A 23,071-nucleotide genomic window follows, 5' to 3' on the forward strand; every position below is an offset into this window, starting at 1 on the left:
TGCGGTTTATACCCAGAGCACAAAGACAAGGAGCGCATAACCAGAGCAGGCTGACACATCGCTGAGCTGCATTGTGATGACTTCCAATTCCACTTGTGTTTAGGAGGCGCCAATCCATCTATCCTTCCCGGTCGCATAGTAACGTGGTGAACTCTGACATGCCTTGCTGAACTTCTTTGAGGAATAATTATAAAGATCTGAAGGAGAGGGAACTGATTACTCACTTCCTTTTTGCAGCAAGGGCAACAATAGCTAAACATTAGAGGGGGAAAATGTTAAGGTCATGAATCTAGAATATCGTTAGATTGTCTCGCAAACTTTGAGTAAGGCAGAGGTCAAAGAAACACAGAGAAGTTTTTGGAAGGCAGGCATTGGACTACTAATATTATAAGTAGCCAGGAATCTGGGAGATCAGTTCCAACGGCATATAAAATGGTTTGTTCTTTTTAAGGGGAAATAGCATCAGTTGAAGAAGGGTGAGATGAATTAAGGACAACAAAATGCGAATCTTTTTAATGGAGTTAAGGTTATAGTAAACCATCAACGCTGTAAAGGGGAAAAAATAGTATGATCTATTATAGTAGTTCAAACATTAAATTAAATAAAAGAGTCTTAATTCTACTTGTAGAATATATTGTGCTTTAAATGTAACCTGAATTTTGAAATACTGTTGATGGAGTATTTCTACTTCAATCAATATTACTGTTGTAAAACAGTTTGGTATGGAAAATAAATATAACGAAAAGGAAAATGAAAACCTCTGATGTGGAGGGCTGGGACACTGGATTTTAAGTGTTTGCCACCCCAAATACATTCGTTTTTCAACAGATGCCAGACCAGCATCCCAGTGCTTTGGACTCCAACTCGCATCAACCTCAACCAGCATTCTCAGTGGTCAGAGCTGATTAGATTTGAAGTCCAAAGCATGTAGATGTCTCCCATGAGCCAAATTGGTGATGCCTTCTGAAATCTGATGAATCTCCCCATTTTCTGCATTTGTATGAAGGGGGGTTCCAGTGCAGCTGGGGAAAGGGATCCTGGGGGCTTAGGCGGCGGGGGGGGGGAAGGCTATGTCTTTGCATCTAAGCCATCCAGAATTCACCATGGCACTAGGGTGCTGCAGTTGCTTGCATATTCCTGATGTGCTGAGAAGTTTGAAACAATAAAAAGGGGAAGTTTATGTGTCCACAAACTCAAAAGTTTATATGTCCCCGGACACCAAAATAAACATTGGGATACTCCATATCATACACCTGCACAATCGTAACAATAATGGTTGTATAAAGTTATCATGCTTCCAGAATAAATGCATGATGACATTGCATTGTCTACACCAGGCATAGACAAACTCCAGCCCTCCAGATGTTTGGGACTACAATTCCCATCATCCCTAGCTAACAAGACCAGTGGTCAGGGATGATGGGAATTGTAGTCCCAAACATCTGGAGGGCCAGAGTTTGCCTATGCCTGGTCTATACACACACAGAGAGAGTTGTATTTATTCATTTGGGGTTTTCTTTCCCCCTCAGGCTTCTCTAAATGCAACACTCTACATAAATTCAAAGATTTCTGTGCTTAAAATACTTCAGTTTTGTGTGTTTTCTCTAATAACTTTTGAATTTGACCAGGATAAAATGTTCAAGCAGTGATACTGATGTAGAATAGAATGTCCCTATTTTCATCTGAGGAATGTTGGAGGGTATGAAGTGGTTGCATACAACAGTCATACTGGGAGTGGACCCACTGAAAGTAATGCACATGAATAGTATAGGTTCGTTCATTTAAGTGGGTCTACTCTTGAGGAGAACTTTGTTGAATGCAACTCTATAACTCCAAATCTAACCCCACATACATGAACTAGCCCTACTGATTTCCACGGGACTTCCCCTCGAGTAGACATGAGTTAGGCTTGCACTATAAACTAAGTTACAGATAGGTAGCCGTGTTGGTCTGCCACAGTCAAAACAAAAAAAAAATCCTTCCAGTAGCACCTTAAAGACCAGGCTCATCACAGCTATCTGCCAATCACCCATTCCCACCACCCTTCTGAGTAATACCCCTCCCCACCTTCTCACTATATAGAAGGGTCTGGAAACTTCTGTTTCAGTGTATCTGAAGAAGTGTGCATGCACACGAAAGCTCATACCAAGAACTGACTTAGTTGGTCTTTAAGGTGCTACTGGAAGCTATAAACTAACTTATCCAGTGTCACATGTGCTGCTGACATTGCAAAATTATAGCATCATCAACAGTAGAGAGCCAGGATGCTTTAAATGGGCACTTACAGAAAAAAGCTCAAAGTCAAATTTTATTAAGAGTCTATTAACAACTTGCCATCACCAGCTCATTAGCAGAGACGTGAGACAACAAAGCTATTAAAAATGTATAAAACCAGCAATATGCCTCTCTTCACTGTTTTACAGGCTACTAGCAAGGCCAATAAAACAGTGCGCCAAATTTATTTATTTAATTTTTTTAAAAACCCCCAACAACAATTACACAGCAGTTTAAAGATCTGGAGCATCCTTCCCATATTAACCCCTGACAAATGTTTGGAGTGAGAGAGAAGATATGCACTTATATACATTACAAGTGCTTTCAAGCCAAGAACATCAAAACATTCTTCACTATGAATTAATAAATCACCAAATCAATCTTTTATTTTATTTAATGTATCAATGCAGCTCCTGCTCTCAGGTTTATAATCTAAGAGACACAACAGGAAAGGGAAAGAGATTGGGGTGGAGTGGGGGAGGAAATTTAGGCACCAGTGCTGTGCCAAATGGTCTTTATATCAAACATTCACAGCATAAGGGAGTTGAAGTGAAATTATTGTTGGGGAAGGGGGTAAAACACTTTTTAAAAATTGTGAGAGATGAGGTTGGGAGGGCCATAGGAATCAAAAAAGGCGGTAGTACCTGAAAAAGACCCAATATGGAGGCCAAATGGCCAAAATATTGGGAAATATTAGAAAAAGATGGAGACAATTGGAAATTGCAGAGTTTGGAGAAAATGAAGGATAAAGTGCGAGACTGGTTACATTATGCTCAGATTAAAGAAGTCTTTAAAAACGACAAAAAGCTAGGGTTCCAGGTAGAGAAATCGAAGTTGGAAACAGAATTGTTAGAACCAAAGACTAAGGTACTCTCAAGAATGTATAACTTGCTGTTAAAATGGAACACACAAGATGAAATGGTTAAATCAGCTATGATAAAGTGGGCACAGGACATTGGGTATAATATCATGTTCGAGGACTGGGAAAGGTTGTGGACCACTGGGTTGAACTTCACTGCATGTAATGCTTTGAAGGAAAATGTAATGAAAATGATATATAGATGGTACATGACCCCAGTTAAACTTGCCAAGATATACCATTTGTCTGATAATAAATGTTGGAAATGTAAAGAAAATGAAGGAACATTCTTTCACCTCTGGTGGACCTGCCCTAGGGTGAAGGCCTTCTGGGAAATGATATATAATGAGCTGAAAAAGGTATTTAAGTATACCTTCACTAAGAAACCAGAGGCCTTCCTTTTGGGCATTGTCGGTCAGAAGGTGTTAAAGAAGGACCGAACATTTTTCATGTATGCAACAACGGCAGCAAGGATACTCATCGCTAAGAATTGGAAAACTCAAGATCTACCCACGCTGGAAGAGTGGCAGATGCAACTGATGGACTATATGGAACTAGCTGAGATGACTGGCAGAATCCGAGACCTGGGAGAGGAGAGGGTCGAAGAAGATTGGAAGAAATTCAAGACTTATTTTAAAAAACATTGTAATTTGGTTGAATGTTAAGAAAGGATGCTAGATCATAAATAATTGTGCACCACTAAATTAGATGGAATTAAGATGATAAGTAAATTTGAGGAAAAATTATAAACCTATTGGAGAATTAACAGATTATATTTAAATGAACCTGACACAAGAGTGTAAACAAGATGATAAATTGCGGGCAAGAATTGACAACGATGCAAATGGGAGCGGGAGGTGTGAGGGAGTCCAAAGATGTTAAGAAAGTATGTTATGACATATGTTATTCTGTTTCTTTATCTTTGCATTTCTATTCAAAAATCTTAATAAAATATTCATAAAAAAACAAAACAAAAAAGGCGGTAGTACCTTTGGTGGGGGAAATGTCATGCCCTTTCCGGGGGAATTTGTCCACCTTTGGTTCCCACCTGGCAATCGACTCTCACTTGTGGCTCCTGGAAGCTGTCAGTGTGCGACAGCAGCCACACTCTGGGAAACCGCTTTGACTGGCCAGCTAAACCAGATGTGGGTAGCTGATGGGTCTCAGGTCCTCAGTAAGTTAGGGACATCCATTGCATGCAAAGACACGTTTTGGTGGACTGAGCAGATGAGACCAATAGTGAGACAAAGCAGATGAGACAAAGGCCAATAAGCTCATCAACCTTGGAAGGTAGTCCATCAAACTCTCATCCTTAACCTCCACACCTTGCATGATACCTTCGGGAGAAGGAAAGGCTAAGGAGTACACCCTACACAAATCTGGAGTGGTGCCTTGTACGCTGCCTTCAGGCAACTCCTGCAGCCAAGCTAGTGCAAATGCATTGCTGTGCTTTCCTTTGGACCCTATCAGTGAGGCCAAGAGAGGGTCTTGTTGTCTGGGAGCCTAGGACCTCCATACACTGACCAGGCTTGTGTCCCATGGAGGTCACTTTAGTGGTGCTAACACAATGGTTTGACTTCACCCCCGGAGGCACACTCCATGGTTTCTCAAGACAGACAGATGCCAACAAAAGCAAAACAAGACGCAGATCACAAGTGTTCCTAAAACTATCTTGCAATATAAATATTCACTTGCCAGTTTAAAAAGCCAGGCTTGCAAGCAATTTTCATTCTGGTCTGCTCCAGAAGCTCACTGCTGAATTCTCCTTACTGCTCAACACCCTTATGTAGCCACACTGCCAATATTCATCTTAAACTGATGATTCGGGTTATTGTGACGGATCATACCACCAGGCTTTCCCTAACCTCAATACTTTCTTGTCTATCTTGCTTCTGCGCCAGACTTCTCTCTCATCTCCTTCTCAGCCGGTGTTTCTCTGTCATCTTCTTCATTCTTGATTTCCTCTTCTCTTCCAAAGTCTCTCAACAGAATATGCCTACTAGCAAGCCTATCCTTCAACCAATCAGCTTTGAATTGGCATAGAATGCTCCCCCTCCACTTCTCCCATCCAGTGAGTGACCATGAATTGCTACCCAGTAAGCCAATCAGGTGTGATTTTAGAATCCTCTCAGTATTTTAAAGAACCCAGTTTTCCTCAGACCAGTCTTCTGTTAGTAAATAACAGCTATCTGTCAGCCACCAACTGATACTTAATATTTCAAATTTGCATGACCCCACATACACATACATTATATCTAAACCAAACCCTGTTTTAGTAAACATGTTTTAAAAAGTGATTTCTCCGTGCTAATTATTAACATTATTAAAGAGGGAGGGGAGACCCCAGTGTCTCCAAGCTGAGATACGAGAGCCCCATCTGTATTGGCATTCTGCTGGCTTTTGAAGATGCACCTGTTTACACAGGTATTCCTTTGATTTCTCCTGTTTTCATTACTGTGTTTTAATGCAATTGCCTTTTTGTGTGTGTGTTAACTATGGATCTTTATATTTTAAGTACTTTTATGAGATTGTTTTACTGTGTATTTTAATTATGGGTGCTTATGCTCTGCACAATAGGATTTTTATACTTTAAAACCACTGAGAAGCCTACTTTGGTATTGAGAATTATACTGATAAACAATTAGCACAGGCCTCAGGATGCTGGCAAAGAACCACATAGTTAAGTCCCAGTTTAACCCAGCGGGTTAACCAAGAAAACCTACTGGGTTTCTGAAGTAGGATGGCAATCTCCTGTTTCTTGCGGATGAGGGCAACATGTGACACTGAAGGAGTGTGTGGCCTTTTGCCTAAGCACTGAGGCAAGCCTCTCCCACCAGAGGAGAGAAAAAAACAGGCAAATGCTGGTATAGGAACTGAACTCAGCTATACATCACTGTCGGCAGCAATTTGCACCAGGGCATGGAGCTCTCATAGGCGTGTTATTGGCTGGATGGTGCAGTGCTCCTGGCCATATATTACTGGTGCCTGCCAGGGGAGGGGATTGTTCAGAAATAAGTGAGCCAGCAGCAAGTAATTGATGCCCAAGGTGGAGTTCGTCTCATTTTTCTTTCTCTGGTGCACACATCCACTTGCAAATCTCTCTCCTGTTTTATAGTAAATACCATGATGAGTGCAACGTATCCGAAGGGGTGGCATCTTGGAGGAATCATGTTGCAGTCACATCATTGATGCACAGAGAAGAAGGTGAGGATGCATACTGAAAGGAGCCTTCCCCAAACTGGTGCCCTCCAGATGTTTTGGTCTACAGCTCCCACCAGCCCCAGCCAGCAGTGGACCCGAGAGAGCAAATATTGGGGGAAGGTCTCTTTTAGGCCAGTACCCAAGTACCAAATGTATCCCAAACAATTTAGGGCTTGTTACACCAGGGTCAACACTTTGACTTGGGCCTGGTAGCTCACTGGAAGCCTGTGCAGTTCTTTCATGACTGGCAACTCACGGTCCAGTTGGGTTGCCCACATTCCAACCTAATACAGTGGTACCTCGGGTTACATACGCTTCAGGCTACATACGCTTCAGGTTACAGACTCCGCTAACCCAGAAATAGTGCTTCAGGTTAAGAACTTTGCTTCAGGATGAGAACAGAAATCGTGATTTGGTGGCGCGGCGGCAGCAGGAGGCCCCATTAGCTAAAATGGTGCTTCAGGTTAAGAACAGTTTCAGGTTAAGAATGGACCTCTGGAACGAATCAAGTACTGAACCTGAGGTACCACTGTAGCTGCATTTTGCACTAGCTGCAGTTTCTAGAGACCAAGGGCAGTCCCATGTAGAGCGCATTGCAGTAGTCCACTTGGGAGCAGACCTATTTTGGGTGATATAGTCTAACATATGCAATGGTTAACTACACTGAGGAGGAGATATAAAAGGTACGTCCTTTTATTTTTACCCTAAATTTGAGCTCTTTGCGTGGTTTAGGCACTTTAACAGCTGTGCGGCTGGCTGAAATTATGGTGAGGGAAAATGTGCATTTGGATGAACTTGAACTCTATTCCTTTTAAAAGGTAACTTTCCAATCGCTGGGGGCTACTAACACAATGCTATTTAGTTTATCCAGAAGTAAATAAGCCCTACTATATTCTGAGGGGGACGTGCGTGGTGCTTTGGTCTAAACCAGGGGTGGCCAACTCCTGAGGGACTGTGATCGACTTTCAGAATTAAAATCTGGCAGTGATCTACCACCCCCCCCTTTTAGGGGTTCAAAGTTGTTGAGCTTTTTTGTGTAGGGCCACAAAATGTGAGTGTCCAACAGCTTGCTCACTCTGTGTGTGTGTTTAAACAGGACTGAGAGCAGAGATCTGAGTTTCTGTTGGCTACTGAGGAAGGATGCCTTATTTGTGTGCGTGCTCATGAGAGTCAGCATTGGCCTAAAGCTCTGTTAGTTGCTAAAAAGGTAAAGGTACCCCTGCCCATAGGGGCCAGTCTTGACCGACTCTAGGGTTGTGCGCTCATCTCACTCTAGAGGCCGGGAGCCGGCGCCGTCCGCAGACACTTCCGGGTCACATGGCCAGTGTGACATCGCTGCTCTGGCGAGCCAGCACCAGCGCAGCACACGGAACGCCATTTACCTTCCCGCTATAAAACGGTACCTATTTATCTACTTGCACTTAAGGGTGCTTTCGAACTGCTAGGTGGGCAGGAGCTGGGACCGAAAGACGGGAGCTCACCCCGCCAAGGGGATTCGAACCGCCGACCATACGATCGGCAAGTCCTAGGCACTGTGGTTTTACCCACAGCGCCACCCGCGTCCCTCTGTTAGTTGCTAAGAATTAATAAAACTCCAATGCTTAAGAATCCATTGTTTCTTTTTAGGGGAGGAGAGGGGAAGGAAAGAACCAGAACAGAGAGAGGCCACACAACATTTCTCCTATCCTGGAAAAGGAACAGTGATAGCAGCAACCACTTCTGAACTAAAATAGTTTAGTTAGGTGCTGTTTGTGAAACTGCAATCTTAAGTGTCCAAAGTGTGTTTGAAAGGGATGAAAACGGTGAAAAACCAGGCGTGGGCACACCCCTGCAACCTTGTTGGCCAGCCAGGCACTCAAGAACTCCTTGCAGCTCCATCCAATCTAGTGAGCACCAGTCACCACTGGCAAATCCCCCCCCCCCGATAATGGGGTTCAGGAGTGCAGCTCTCGCTCTCTTTCATACACATCAAGTGTGTACATTGTTATAGATTTTGCAATTCACAAAGCAGCAGGCACTAATCAATGGGTCGAAATCTACAAGCCTTTCTTTAACTGCACCCATGAACTCAGTTTTATAGAAGCTGCTGTATGGATTTCCTCCTATCTCAGCCAATAGACTGGCTCTGCCTGTCCGCTCTTCTTATATCATCATAAGTGCTTTTGTGTGTGTGTTTGTGTGTGTGTGTGTGTGTGTGGGTGGGTGTGTGTGTGGGTGTGAAAACAGCTAAGCATTTTAATTCAGTGCGGGTGCCCAGCTGGAGTGCATTGATCCAAACTGTTGGCCAGTCGCTAGCAGGCAGAAAGCCATCCTGGCCTGACAGCGAACTGCTGAGGGAGATGCCTTTGAGGCTTCTGGCTCCGAGTGGCACATCAGTAAATCCCAGCTCATTGGATCAGTTCTGCAGCAGAGTCACCAATCATGCAACAACAACTTCCCATCACTGGGAATGCTATTGCCAAGCAACTGGTAGGTTGGAGGACTATTGGCAAGGCAGAGTGCCAGTGCATTGGAAATTCACTTAGGGAAGGGCCATAGCTCACTGACAGAGCATTTGCCTTGCATGCAGAAGCTCCCAGGTTCAATTTCTGGTATCTCCAGGTAAAGGCTGGGAGATAACCTCTGAAATGCTGGAGAGCCACTGCCCGTCAGTGTAAACAATATGAGCTAAAAGGACAATTCTTCTGAATTGGAGTGACCCTGATCGAACTGGATCTGGGCTTCAAACTGAATTGCACAGTGTTTAATGAGAATTGGGAGTAGGGGAGAAGAAGATGCAGATTGGCCAAGGAAGACTCTCAATGCTGATTGGTTTCTACAGGTCAGGTGATTCCTCCTCGACTTCCACGGCAGATCTGCCCCATCTTCTCAGCAACTCAGAAGTTTGCTCTTGCAGCTTGAAGGCTTTCTTTGCTCCCCCTTCCCTTGAATGGCAATCAGGTCTGGCACTAACTCTCCACCACTTGAGAAATAGCTGAGTGAATCGTCCCTTAAATACAGGAGGTGACTTGATGCCACCGCTAAAGTTTTATGGAGCGTCAAAGTCCGGGGGGAGTTAGGATTTTTCTTGCAGGCACACACTTAGTCACCAGTTCGCTTTAGGGCCCAGCTCAAAGAGAGTTATTCTCCTTGCAGGCTGGGTTTCAGGCTGCTCAATCATTCCTTGCCAGCAAGATGCAGACATAGAGCCATGATCCTCAGAGAAGGATCATCAATACTGCAGTAGTAATATAACCTTCAGCTTTCTCTAAGCCTCTAGTCAATCACCTGTCAGTGGAACCCATTTATCCAGCGATGCAAGGGAGGGGTGCTGGGTGGGGGATGCTATGCTCTTCCAGAACGCCTCTTGACTCCACTTACGTGATGTTCGCTGTTGCTTTTTGCTGCCTGTCTCCTTCTCTTGAGTCCTCCTCCTGCCTGGTGGTATGGAGGCTGGAGAACTGCAACGAAAATGGAAGCAGGAGTGGAACTTGCCGGTTCTCACCCTATTCATCCTATGAATACGACTGGTTCTTCTTCTTCTTTTCAGTTCACAACAAATATGTAATTGATTACCTCGCCAACCCCAATTGCATTGTGTTTTGTTTGCATTGAAATGTAATGTAGTAACAATGTAATTAATGCAATTTTACCACAGTGGACAGCGTGACAAACAATGTAGTTTTGTGTGGAAGACGAACCGTAGCAGAAAGGAACCAGCGTTGCATGTGATGAATACAGCGAGGAATGGAAATCAATGCCTTCTGACATCCCTGTGTGGTGGAGAATATTTCATTGTTGGAGTAAGATTCATTGCCAGGCCAGTTGGCTTCTGTAGGTGCAAGAGGAGAGTAGCGTCATGCACTTTGCTTCAGGCAGTCAAATGTATTGGGCTTGCCACATGCCTCTTTGTTGTTCTAAAGGCACAGCTGCTCCTCTTGAGATAGAAAAAAATATGGCTCAGTCCAGAGGCCTTTAGAAGAAATAGAATAAACATACAGATTCAATTCCTCACCTCTTGACCTTGCAACACTTCAAATCAATGATAATGAGGGGGGAGGGGATAGGACAGTGGGGAAGGAGGCCAACAGTAGGTGGCGCCAGAGCCAATGATAGGTGGAGCCCACTGTTTCTAGTCTTGCTCCCCATCCTCTTCCTGCCTGCTGAATTCTGAAAGGGCAACACAGAGATGACAGAGGAGGAGAAAGGCAACCGGTAGCCACCTCCGGACTGGTTGTAAGTAAGAAGGCAGGCAACTGGTAGCAGACTGAGGGCAGGCAGAGTTTGGTGGGACTAACAGAGGAGCTTCCCATGGTTTGCAAAGCTTTGCACACATTAAGTCCTGCTCAGGACATGCGGAGTGGATAGGGAAATCCTTCACCTCTTCTCTTCTCCTGAGCCTCCTGCCAAGTTAACTCCACATCCAGAACCACCGGCTTTGGGCTTGTCTACTCAGCCCCTACTGCTTGGTAATTTACCTTTGGCAGCTAGAAAATTATGAAGAATTACCATGGCCTGCTCACAAGAGAGAGAGAGAGAGAATCACTGGGGCAGGCCTGCTCATATTTCAGAGATCGGTAGATGGACACACAAGCACACATATCTTGGGCACATCACCTATCCAGTTTGCTCACTGTTCCTACATATTACTGTACCAGGGCCAGACACCCTGCCTATTTGTATTATGGATCTAGCTCAATAGAATAGTAGAATTGTAGGGTTGGAAGGGACCCCAGAGGTCATCTAGTCCAACCCCACAATGCAGGAATATTTTGCTCAACATGGGGCTCAAACCCACGACCCTGAGGTTAAGAGTCTCATGCTATACTGACTGAGCTATTCTGTTGCTCATTAAAAAACAGCAACAACTCTGCCCATGGGCATCCCTTCAGACCCACTGCCACTCCCTTCTATCGCTGTTTCCAGTAGCAATAGGGAAAACGCAGGTGCTCTGCTTGCTCCCCCCCTTGCTGGTATTTTGGGGACATTTTTAGATTGCAAAGATGCTCCAACTAAACGTTTTCACATCCAGCTAACGATGTGTTTCACTGATCAGCGTCACAAGAAAAAACTAAACTTCGTGTCCTTAGAACTACCAGTAACCTTCCAAATGAACCGAGGACAACCCAGCCTGTGTTCCTTAGTCTCAGGCGCTCCTACTCAGAAGTATGTCCTGCATTGCAGAGGGCTGGAATAGATGACACTTTGGATCCCTTCCAACTCTACAATTCTATGATTTTATGATTAAAGGCAAAGGGACTTCCTCACAGGTAAATCCACCTAGGAAAGAGAGGATGTTGTACCTGGGAATGAACAGCAGCAACAACAAAGAGGCAGGCTGAGACTGGCTGCAGTGGGTGCTGGCAGCAGTAGCTCAGAGCAGGATGGTAGAGAAAGGGAAAAAAATAGGATAGCACCAAAGCTGTGATATGGCAAATGCACGCAGCCAGACAAATCACCATGTAATCTGTTCTGAAACCTTACCATTTTACTGCCACTTAGAAGAAAGCTGGATGTTAGCCATGCAAAAATCATCTGATCAGTATGAATTTCACATGGTTCATCCAAAAAAATATAAGAGCAAGTGAAAAGCAATGTGTTTTTTTCATACGGTGCCAGGCTGTTATCCTACAGGAGTGGTCTTTTTTTTTACAGTTCCTTGTTGCAACTGGAGTCCCAGCAGGCACAGGCAACAACCAGCAGGGGGCAGCAGAGGCCAATGATAAGGTTTGTGCTCAGCCTTCCAAATAAATGCTCAATGCCTCATCTCTCCCCTCCCTCCACCCCGTGCCATTAGCTGACAAATGCCATTCCTGCAGAAAAACAGCAGCTTCAATCCTTCACCTATTTTAACTTGGATTTATAATAAATGTCCCAACTGGATTTTAAAAGGGGCTGCTGCATAAACTGTGCTATGCCTCTGCAGGAGTTGTGGCTGGCAGAGGCGGAATGGATAATCTTGCCAGCTGCAGAGTAGGAGGATCAACAGGAATCACTTTTTTTCCTTTGGGGTCAAAGCAAGAACAGACAGGGCACTTACAAGAGGCAGATGGACTAACCATGAGCTGGATGATCTCCAAACCAATAATTTGTTGGCTGGGAACGTAAATAAAGTAAAATAATAATAATAAAGTAAATAAAAAGAGAATTCCCTGGGTGATTAAGATCCAGGTTTTGGGCAAGTATTCTTTGGTGAGCAAACAAAGTAAAATGTCCACTTCTGCTTTAACAAGTGTGTGTATTGCATTGTTGAGATGTGACTGAAGAATACCTAGAAGTTGCAGCCTTCAGCAGGCCAGGTGACAGCCATTTCTAGCCAGTGCAGCGATCATCTTTAAGTCTGGATGTCGCCACCAAAAATGGAGGTTGCCAGAAGTTCAAGGGTTGTATTTATTTATTCTCACTTCATTTATGGATCGCTTCCTCTGAAACATCCTGAGGTGCTTGACAATGGAAATATATCTACACACATGAAAATATACCGCACACGTACACACACACACACACACACACTCACAATTTTAAATCCAATACAGATGTAGTCTGGGATATGAATCTTCAAAGACTGGTGAGAAATAAAATGCAAGGTGATCTTTCAAGTGTGCCACTTTAGTCATTTAACTGTGACCAATGGTGTCCTTGTCAGACAAACCACATAGAATCATAGAATTGGCTCCAGGCAGTCCACATCCCCTGCTCCTAAGCTGTTTATTCTCAACATTGCAAGGTATAAATCCCTTTCTTTTCTCCACCCCTTCATTCTTTTTGCCCCCAGGATTCCCCCTAACCTATTCAGCTTGTCAAGGAGTTACAGCTATGCATAAAAAACTGCATGATTTAAAAAAAATATGGAGACCTGGGCAGGAGTCAGCCATCATGATTTGAATTGCGCTCAGGCTGATAAGAAGGTAGGAGTGACGGGAGAAATTTGATTCATTTCACATTTAAATGTGAACCAGTATCATGGATTGAACAGCAGCCTGAAGGGGGAGAAGGTGAAGTGACTCCACCTGTGGCTGATCAGCCTTCAAGGACACAGAGAAGGCACTGATGAGAACCAGCTGGCTTCAGCCTACTTAAGTAGAGCTTCCAGCAGCACTCACAGGCTGGTAACAATGTTTGTAGTTCCTGGTCCTACCTTGATGCTTCCTGCTCGTTTTGACCCTTGGCCACTATGATCCTTGGATTCCCTGACTCCTGGGCTGCCTGACCAAGTGGACTGCTGTTCTCCTGAGCCTGGGACTGGACCTGACTTGGGATGCTGCCTCTGCCTCCAGGCAAGTACATCTCATAGACTCTTCTGGTTGGTTGGCCACTGAGCTCTGCTTGTTGTTGCTCAGCAATGAGACTACAGCAACCGGCCTCATCCACAACTTTCTGAAACAGTACAGAAACCGATATGTGGCCATCCTTCTTTGAATTTTGCAGTGCCAACCATGTGAAAATAACACACAAAGTGCATTATATTGGGGGAGGGGGCTGCTTTGCAAACAGGTGCAACTTAGGAGCAATTCAAAGTAAAATTTCTGGTGAATTCTTATGAAGTTAAAAAAACCAAAACAATAGCCACAAACTATTGTGGAGAACTGAACTTAAGGTTGGAAAAATGAGAAACTGAGAAACTGAAACTGGTAGGTTTGCCCCTTCGTAAACTGTAGGAAGCCAGGCTTCTCCAGGACCTGGCCTTGCATAGCCTTTTTTTTGGTGACGGGACAGTTACAGGAGCTTTCTTTCTATCAGGCATGGCCAAACTTGGCCCTCTAACTGTTTTGGGACTACAACTCCCATCATTCCTAGCTAACAGGACCAGTGGTCAGGGATAATGGGAATTGTAGTCCCAAAACAGCTGGTGGGACAAGTTCGGCCATGCCTGCTCTATATCCTCCTCAGAGGTGGTGCTTTGTGTTTGCCCGCCTGCATGATGGTCAGCTGGCATCCATGACTTGTGTCAATGGTTATTTCCAGAAGTCGAAGACTGGGCTGGCATATGCACTTTAAAACTGGTCTCTGGTTTTCATGGCTGTGGACGTAATGAACTGTTAAAGTATGAAAATGTCTCGTTAAAAGGTAAAAACACACACCCAACATCTGTAGAGGTTTTTGATAGGTGGACTCTGAACTGAGACCAGTTAAATTTGCAAAGTTGCCCAGAGACCTTTTGATTCTCCAAACAGACTACCAAACAGTTCTGGTTCAAAGTTCCTTTTCCAGCTTCTGTTCCCCTTATCCCACCCCACCCCCAATTCCCTTGTCAGAGAGAAAGCGAGATGCTCCAAACATTCTTTGGCTTCCCATCCTCCCAGATCACTGGAAGCCACAATGCCAATGCTAACTCAATGGATATGTATTCTTTCTTTTATATTAAAAATATTTTTTCCATATTTAGCTCTGGTGCTGTCTTCACACTGAAAGCTGAGATGGTAGAATAATAATAATAAAAAAAACACACCTTCACTGCCACTCTTTTGGGGCGGAATTCAATAATATACAGGCAAATTCATGTTATGCAATTACGGCTGATTGAGAGGCCCTTGCAACAAACGTGTTTCCCTGAAAGATCAGAGTTTTGGTGAGAAGGAAAATGATGAGAGTTTTGGTGAGAAGGAAAGTGCAGGATAACATTTGTCTAAAGCAATGGCACCTCACCTCCTCACAAACAAGTCCAGATGGATGCCCCCTAAAATGGTTCTCTGGAAAAGCCCCAGTTCTTCAAGCTTGAGCTGAGGAAAATGGTTATGGATTTTTCTTGATAAGCTCTGAGAACAACATCAGGTTTCCAGGGTTTGACCTGAGGTTTCTTCATCTCAGTCTCTCTCTTCTCAGAGTTCTGATTCCTATGGACGCTGGTTTATTATTATTATTATTATTATTGTGCATTCATGGTTATTTGCACTCATGAGGGCATCAGGGTCTTTATGTGCAGTTCCACGTTCAATGTTTTCAAAAGGTCCTCCTGGACCATACATTCAAAGCACTCTCGCGCCACTTTTAACAGTCATGGCTTCCTCAAAAGTATCATGGGAACTGTAGTTTAAGGGCAGGGAGTTGTCAGGAGATCACCTACTGTATTCCACTCACAGAGCTACAATTCCCATAGTTCCCTAGGAAGAGAGATAGTTTGTTATACTACTCTGTGAATTGTAGCTCTGTGAGAGGAGTGGATAACTCTCATAATCCTTAACAAACTACAGTTCCCAGGATTTTTGGGGGGGAAGCCATGACTGTTAAAGTGGTATAGAGGTACTTTAAATGTAACAAAGGTTACATTTGTGGGCTTGAAGAATTAACAGTGTCCTGGAAAAAACACCTCAAATAGTGAGGGAGCCACCTTAATACGCTGAAAAATGGAAAGCATAATGCTGGTGGTCAACAAAAGAGGTTTAAAGACTGTCTCAAGGCAAATCTAAAAAAAAAAATGTAGTATAAACACTGACAACAGGGAAACATTGGCCTGTGAGTGCTCCAGTTGGAGAACAGCCTTTACCAAAGATTTCATGGGCTTAGAAGACACTCGAACTCAGGACGCAAGGGAGAAAGATGCTAAGAGGAAGGCACGCTTGGCAAATCCACACCGTGATCAACTCCCACCCGGAAACTAATGTCCCCACTGTGGAAGGACGTGTGGATCCAGAATTGGCCTCCACAGTCACTTACAGGCTCATTGTTAAAACTGTGTTTATGGAAGACAATCTTACTCGGCTACAAGTAATTGCCAAAGAAGAAGTCATTAGGCACATTTTCCTTTTGGCTGCCACATTCCCCACTCCCACCCCTGAACTTTAATATATTTTGTGCATAAATCGATCCTTACAATCTCTAATACAAAACAGATCTTATTCTATCTACTGGCTTTTAAAAAGCCTTGATTTCCGATGGAGGGATATCACATTGGATATATGTGCACAATAATATGCACTTTGAAATATTTTCCTGAAAATATAAATAGAATAAAATAAATATTGACTACAACTGAACAGCAACACAGGTTCATCAAGTTGTTCTGTGTGTCTCTGTGTGTACACATGCACATCCTATCTTATAAGAAGAGAACAAGATGGTTTAGTGTTTGGCCTAATAGTTGCTCTGCAGTACACAGGCAATGACAGGCAGTTCCCACATCACCCTCCCTTCTAAGTTTTACAAGGGACAACACTGAAACTAAGGGGGAGGAGGAAGACAGGCAGAGCCACCCCAAGGACTGGTTGGGAGTAATAAGGGAGGCAGGATGGAGCTGGCTGATGGCAGACTGAAGTTGGTGGGGCAGTGCCCCATTTGCCCCGAAAGACCAGGCATAACTGCTATACAGAGAATGCTGCATCCTTCAGAGATTTGGGCTCTGGGTGACCACTTCTTGGCCCTCCAGGATCAAACAGGGAAAACAAAATATCCTTCCTGTTCTGTCTCTTTTTCACATATCACCAGCATTGCTTAAAAGGCAAAAATAAAACTTACACAAGTCCCACTGGTTAAAAAGAAAAAAGTTATTGACTTACAGTTACTCCAGTTACTTCACAAGGATGAGCTAAGATTCTAAACAACATGACCAAACTGGTTTCCTGGCAATGCATCATCATGCAGGAGAGAAGGGGAAGAGAAAGAGAGCAAGGGGCAGAGATTTCCAAACTGTGTTTCATGACACATTAGTGCAGGGGTAGGCAACCTAAGGCCCGTAGGCTGGATCCGGCCCAATCACCTTCTAAATCCGGCCCTTGGACGGTCCAGGAATCGGCATGTTTTTACATGAGTAGAATGTGTCCTTTTATTTAAAATGCATCTCTGTGTTATTTGTGGGGCATAGGAATTCGTTCATTCCCCCCCCCCCCCAATATAGTCTGGCCCACCACATGGCCTGAGGGACGGTGGTCTGGCCCACAACTGAAAAGGTTGCTGACCCCTGCATTAGTGTGCCAGCTGCAGTGTGCAGGTGTGTCGTGCAAACACTCCCCATTCTCCTCCCGGGGTTGGAAAGGGATTAGTTTAACCTCCGGTTTGCGAGTAAAACTGAATGACTGTGTCGCGAAATGATGCATGTCTAAAAAGTGTGTCACCAGCCTGAAAAGTCTGGAAAGCTCAGGCTGAGGGGTTTACTGTGAAACCAAAAGTGTATTTTCCCTTGCTATCTGTTGTCTCAACTCAGCCCTCTAGTGACTGGAAGCATGGAAGGTTGCTTATACCCAGCAAAATGTCCCCCGTCCTGGCAAAGTCTAGGCAAGAAAGTGTCTTCTGTAGACAACTGTATTTAAATTGTCCCCAGAACAAGGAGGGGACTTTTAGAAAGTAGGTGTTACGTCTCTCGCTGCCATGGACATGTGGATTTCTCCCCCCCCCCCTTAATCACAGCAAAGGGCTCATTCAAAAGCAGGCAGCAAAGCGAAAGCTGCAGGGATGAGGGCTGTGAGGTCTCATCAAGCAGCTGCCCCATGGTGACATGCTAGACAGGGCTCTGCAGCTTGTCTGTCAGCAATCATAATTCACCAGGATTTTGCAGTAGCTTTTTAAAAAGTGTGTCAAATGGGAACGATTGATCAGCTGCACCGGCAAATGAAGATAGCATCTTGGAGAGAGTGGTGCCCGAGGGAAGTGCCTGCCCTGTCCAATTGTTCTTCTTCTTAAATAACAGAGTTGGTGGAAGGGGGATTAAGTTAAGCATCACAACGGGCCACCTCATCTTGCTTCCTCAGCTTTCTTCTGCTGCTGCTGCTTGGTAGGGATGGGCAAATTTGTCAGTTTCAGTTTCTCCACCTTTCTCATTGTTCCAGTCTTAAATTCAGTTCTCCACATTTCCACATCACTTTGCAGTGCTTTTGTTTTTTCAAAAAGTCATCATGAAAATTCATAGTGTGAATTTCTCCTAATATACAAATTTTTGCAAAGCAAATATCCCCAATCTGATGCATTTCCATGTTACTTAAAGACACACACACACACGCACACACACACATATGCACACTTTGCACGTGCGCGCGCGCACACACACACACACACATGCATATTTGTACACCCTACCTACCTGACAAACTGCATTGCAATATTCTGAGTATTTCAAATTTTGAAAGTTTGCTGTGTTTCAGTTTGGCTGTTGTTTCAGAAATGGCGAATTAGGGTGGACTTCAGCTCTTTGTGAACAAACATAGAATTAAGCATTTTGGCAGAGTAGGCGTGTCAGGCCCAGGCGAGGATTAGGAAGTAAAGCACTTGTTCCTTGCAAAAACATGAGATGAACGACGCCTGCATATTTTGCCTCATATCTCAGTTTCTATAAATGCTACAGACTTCCCCCCTTTCTTAAGAAAAAGAAAGAAAGTTGGGAGCAGCAGCCCATGTAGAGATTGCCTTTCAGTGGAAAAACTGTAGGAGATTTATTGATTAAGAGATGGTTTAGATAGCATGTGGGAAATAGCCCTGTCAGGGGGAAAAAAACCTTATGCAACTTAGTAGGGTGATACAGGGGCAGTCTAGGAAAGATAAATTTGATCATCTTTGGTTCCCCTTGATACATTAATACAATTTTACCTTGATTTTGTCCTACAGTCATGCAAGTTTCACTGAATGTACAGCAAAGGGTATCTATGACATTTGTCCCCCTCATTGTTTCTCTGTCAGTAGGCAAGGCATAATCTGATAATTGTTATTGTGTAGCATGTTTCCCCGTCCTTATTTCATATTGTGATGTCCGCCTCTGGTTCTTCACTACTTGTTACAGATTTCTTCAATAATGAAAGCATAAAGAAATATTTTATTTAAAAAATGAAAGCTGGGAATCCAGAGATTACAGTTTACCTGGGTGAGGTGGGGGCTTGCCCCCCATTGCCCTGTGGGTGCCTATGGTCAGGCCCTCTTTAAAAAGATTTTAATTGATTTGTCTTAGAGATGTGCAAACTTACATATAACCATTATATTCTGTATAAAAGGCAAATTGCAGAAAGGGAGTTACATATATAAATGCTTCTAAGGTGAGTCTACGAGATGGAGTGCTTATGTGAATCTGTTTTTTGTAATCAGGCCATCTTGCCTAGAAATAAGTGCAAACAAACCCATAAGGCAGAGTTGAAGCTAGGACTAAAGGACTACATTCTGGATTCTTCATCCCCAGCTCTGTACAATTCAGACCCATATTTCCATTTTCCGTGAGAGCACATAGGTGCTGATCCAGCCCTTTCTAAAGCCCTTTCTTTCCTTTTGAAGAGAGGGGATGGGGAGAGTGAAAATGAACAAACCTCACTTTAAAAAAATCTTGCCGCCCTAAATAATGATTACAGATCCTTCTGCATGTAACAGCAAATGAAGAGGTATTATTATCACAGGCCAGTGAGTTATTTAGAGTCTAGATTCAATTAACTTATACCTCGTTTACCATTTGGAAGGTGTAAAAATACCTTTCGTTGACGTTAACAAGACACTCCGTAATGGAACTTGACAGTACGATGGAAAGGAAAGAGAATATAGCTTTAAAAAAAACTACTTCAGAAATGCAAATACAAAAGTTACAGTAGCTGGAATATGTGGTACCTATCAGAACTGAGTCCTTGGTGAGCCTGGCACCAGGGGTTGACATCACTATCAAGGCCCACACATGACCATTGGGCCTGCATTTAAACTCTTTCCAACACCTGGCCTCACATAAATCATTAAGACTTAATGCCAGGGTGGGGAACTAGTTTTTATGCAAACCATTTTATTCACCCAGAATAATACAAAAAAACATGGTAGCTTTGAAGAAGGGCCACTTTTGGCGTTTCTACAAATGTTCTCTTGGTTGTGTCTACATTAGTGGCGCATAAGTGCCAGAGCCTCGTCCCCCGTTCTCCCTGACATACAAAACAAAAGAAAAAGTGGCCCAGGTCCCATTCCCGCCACCAATCATGTGTGTATGCCTATCTGTCAGTAGCTAGCACATTTAGCATAATGTGTATTTTGTAGCAATTGTTTCCTTTTGGATGTGAATATGTCAAATGTTTGTTTGCATGTCATCTGACAGGGTCTTGCCAGCGGAACAAGATGTGCCGCCAAGAAAAATTCAGAGAAAGCAACAGTGTAAGTACATCTAATCTCATCTACTGTGTTCCTCATTAACCGCAAGGGAGAAAATGTATTCCTAGGGAGCTATTTGTCTCCTGCTGCATCCAGATCCATTCCCCCACCCCCCAGCTTTTAGTAAATGTTTGGGGACAATGAATTATCTGCATGGGGGAGGGTTAAAAAGAAGAAGAAAAGGCTTACATTTTAACTACATAAAATGTTACGAGGCAAATGTTTTGCACAGTTTCACTTTTGCCTGTGAATTTTCTGCCTCACCCCATTTTATTTTTAAAAAGAAATATCTAGACCATCTTTCCACAGCCCGATGCCCTTCAGATGTTTCAGATCAAAATCAGGACCATTAGCCCCAGCCAACTGACCCCATGTCTTGTAGGGATGCACACATGAGTTTATTTCAGTTTCTCATTTTTCTATGCTTAAGTTTCAACTGCTGCATTGTGCATTTGTTTGTAAGCTTTATTATTATTATTTAAAAATGTGTGCATATCGCCTTGAGACTCCCTGCATCAGGTGAATTCAATTGAAATGCTGCTGCCTCTAATAATAATAATAATAATAATAATAATAATAATAATAATAATTCCTCACAAAAAGATTGTCAGCATTTTAAGAACATAAGAGAAGCTTGCAGGATTGGGTCAATGGCCCATCTAGTCCAGCATCCTGTTCTCACAGTGGCCAACCAGATGCCTGTGGGAAACCAGTGAGCAGCTGGCATTCAGAAGCATTATGGCATCCAGCTGTGGAGGCACAGCAGAGCCCTCATGGCTAGTAGCCCTCTCCTCCATGAATCTGTCTAATCCTCTTTTTAAAGCCATCCAGGTTCGTGGCCCTCACTGCCTCCTGGGGGATTGAGGTCCATAGTTTGACTGTGCACTGTGCGAAGAAGGACTTTCCTTTATCTGCCCTGAATCTTCCAACATTCAGCTTCAAGGGATGAGCATGAGTTCTAAAGAGAGAAGGAAAAACACATTTCCTTTTACACGTTTCTATCATGCGTAGCACACATTTCTCCTAACACACACATTTCTGCAAGCATTTTCCCCTGCTAGCATAATGCCTTTTTGTCCCTTATTTCTTGGCTGGAGAACTGTATTGCAACGTTTGGAGTTGTGTACATTCTGAAAAGTTTCGCTGCATTTCACATGTGCATATTGATCAGAAGGTCAGCGGTTCGAATCCCCGTGACAGGGTGAGCTCCTGTTGCTCTGTCCCAGCTCCTGCCAACCTAGCAGTTCAAAAGCATGACAGTGCAAGTAGATAAATAGGTACTGTTGTGGCGGGAAGGTAAACAGTGTTTCCATGCACTCTGGTTTCCATCATCGTGTTCCGTTGCACCAGAAGCAGTTTAGTCATGGACAAATGCTGGCTTCCTCTGCCTGAAAGCGAGATGAGAGCTGCCCTCTCATAGTCGCCTTCGACTGGACTTAACCATCCAGGGGCCCTTTACCTTTTACCTTATTGTTCTGGGAAGTGTAAACCAGGCAGGTTTGGAAAGCAAATTTCTCTCCCCAACCTTGGGTTTCTTGTCAGATACTTTTGTGGAGGGAGATTCTTCATGGTGGATGTGGGACTGGGCTCACGACAGACTCTGGAACATCTGGGCTGCCTGCATTGGAAATGGCCAAACTCCCCCCCCCCCCCCGAAAGCAGCCTAGTACTTGCCTTTAAAAAGAGGAGAAACCCACACAGCCACCCCCGAAAGCCTCATTACTGTTGGTGTTGTTATATGCATCTGCTGGAGTGGAGTGGCCTGTCAGCAGAACACAAAAGGACCACTGAGTCCCAGCTTTCCCTAACGGAAAGCGGCCGCTCATCATTAAAATGGGATTGTGAGGGGTTTGGTGATTTCTTTTCTTCTTGCCAGTTAGGACTATGAGGAAGGTGATGGCGGGGGGGGGGGGGGGTGAGCTTTGCTTTGAATCCACTGAGTGTGAAAGAAACTGGGTCTGCTTTGTGACCAGGTTGCCAGTTATGTTAATTGACTTTGTAATTTTATAAGCTGTGTGACTCAGTTCAATCTTTTTAGATGGCCTTCTGTGTATCGTGGTGTTGGATGCATTGTAACTTAGCTGTTATTTTCATTGATTATAGCCTGGTGATGATATATTGTAATCGTTGTCTGATATTTGTTGTTATTTTGTGAGTTAATTTTACTTTGCAATGTTTTAGTCCAATTTTAATTATTGAACATTGCTTTATTTGATATAAAGTTGCTTATTTTAAAGTCAGTTTTTTAAAAAATTATTTGCATTGGATCAGATTGTTATAGGGCATGTGGACTTTGTTGTACATTTTGTTGGTTTCTATGGCTTGTAAGCTGCCGTGTGTTTAGCAATACAGAAAGGCAGCACACAAATTAAAAGTGAGATGGAAATAAAAGGAAATGAGAAGGTCCCAGGTTCAAACCCAATGGGATCTTCCTTGACCTAAATGGACCAAGTATAAGAATGCTCCCGATGTTTCTGTGCTGGGGTGCAGCAGGGAGATGTGATGAGGTTGGGGCTCTATGGATGCATGCCCAGCATAGCATCTACACAGGCTTAACCCCCTGCTGTTGCCCTGCCCCCATGCCATGCAAGTAAGCTGCAGCAATGCCAATGAAAGGAGAGTGGTTCCATAGTTCTTCCTTACCTCACTGGCTGCTACCAGCCTAAATACAGTATTTGGGGTGGGTTGGTATGACTTGAAAAAAAAGTTGATGGAGCCAATAACATA

This window comes from Podarcis gaigeae (genome assembly GCF_964106915.1).
Source record: "Podarcis gaigeae genome assembly, chromosome: 8".
Lineage (NCBI taxonomy): Eukaryota > Metazoa > Chordata > Lepidosauria > Squamata > Lacertidae > Podarcis > Podarcis gaigeae.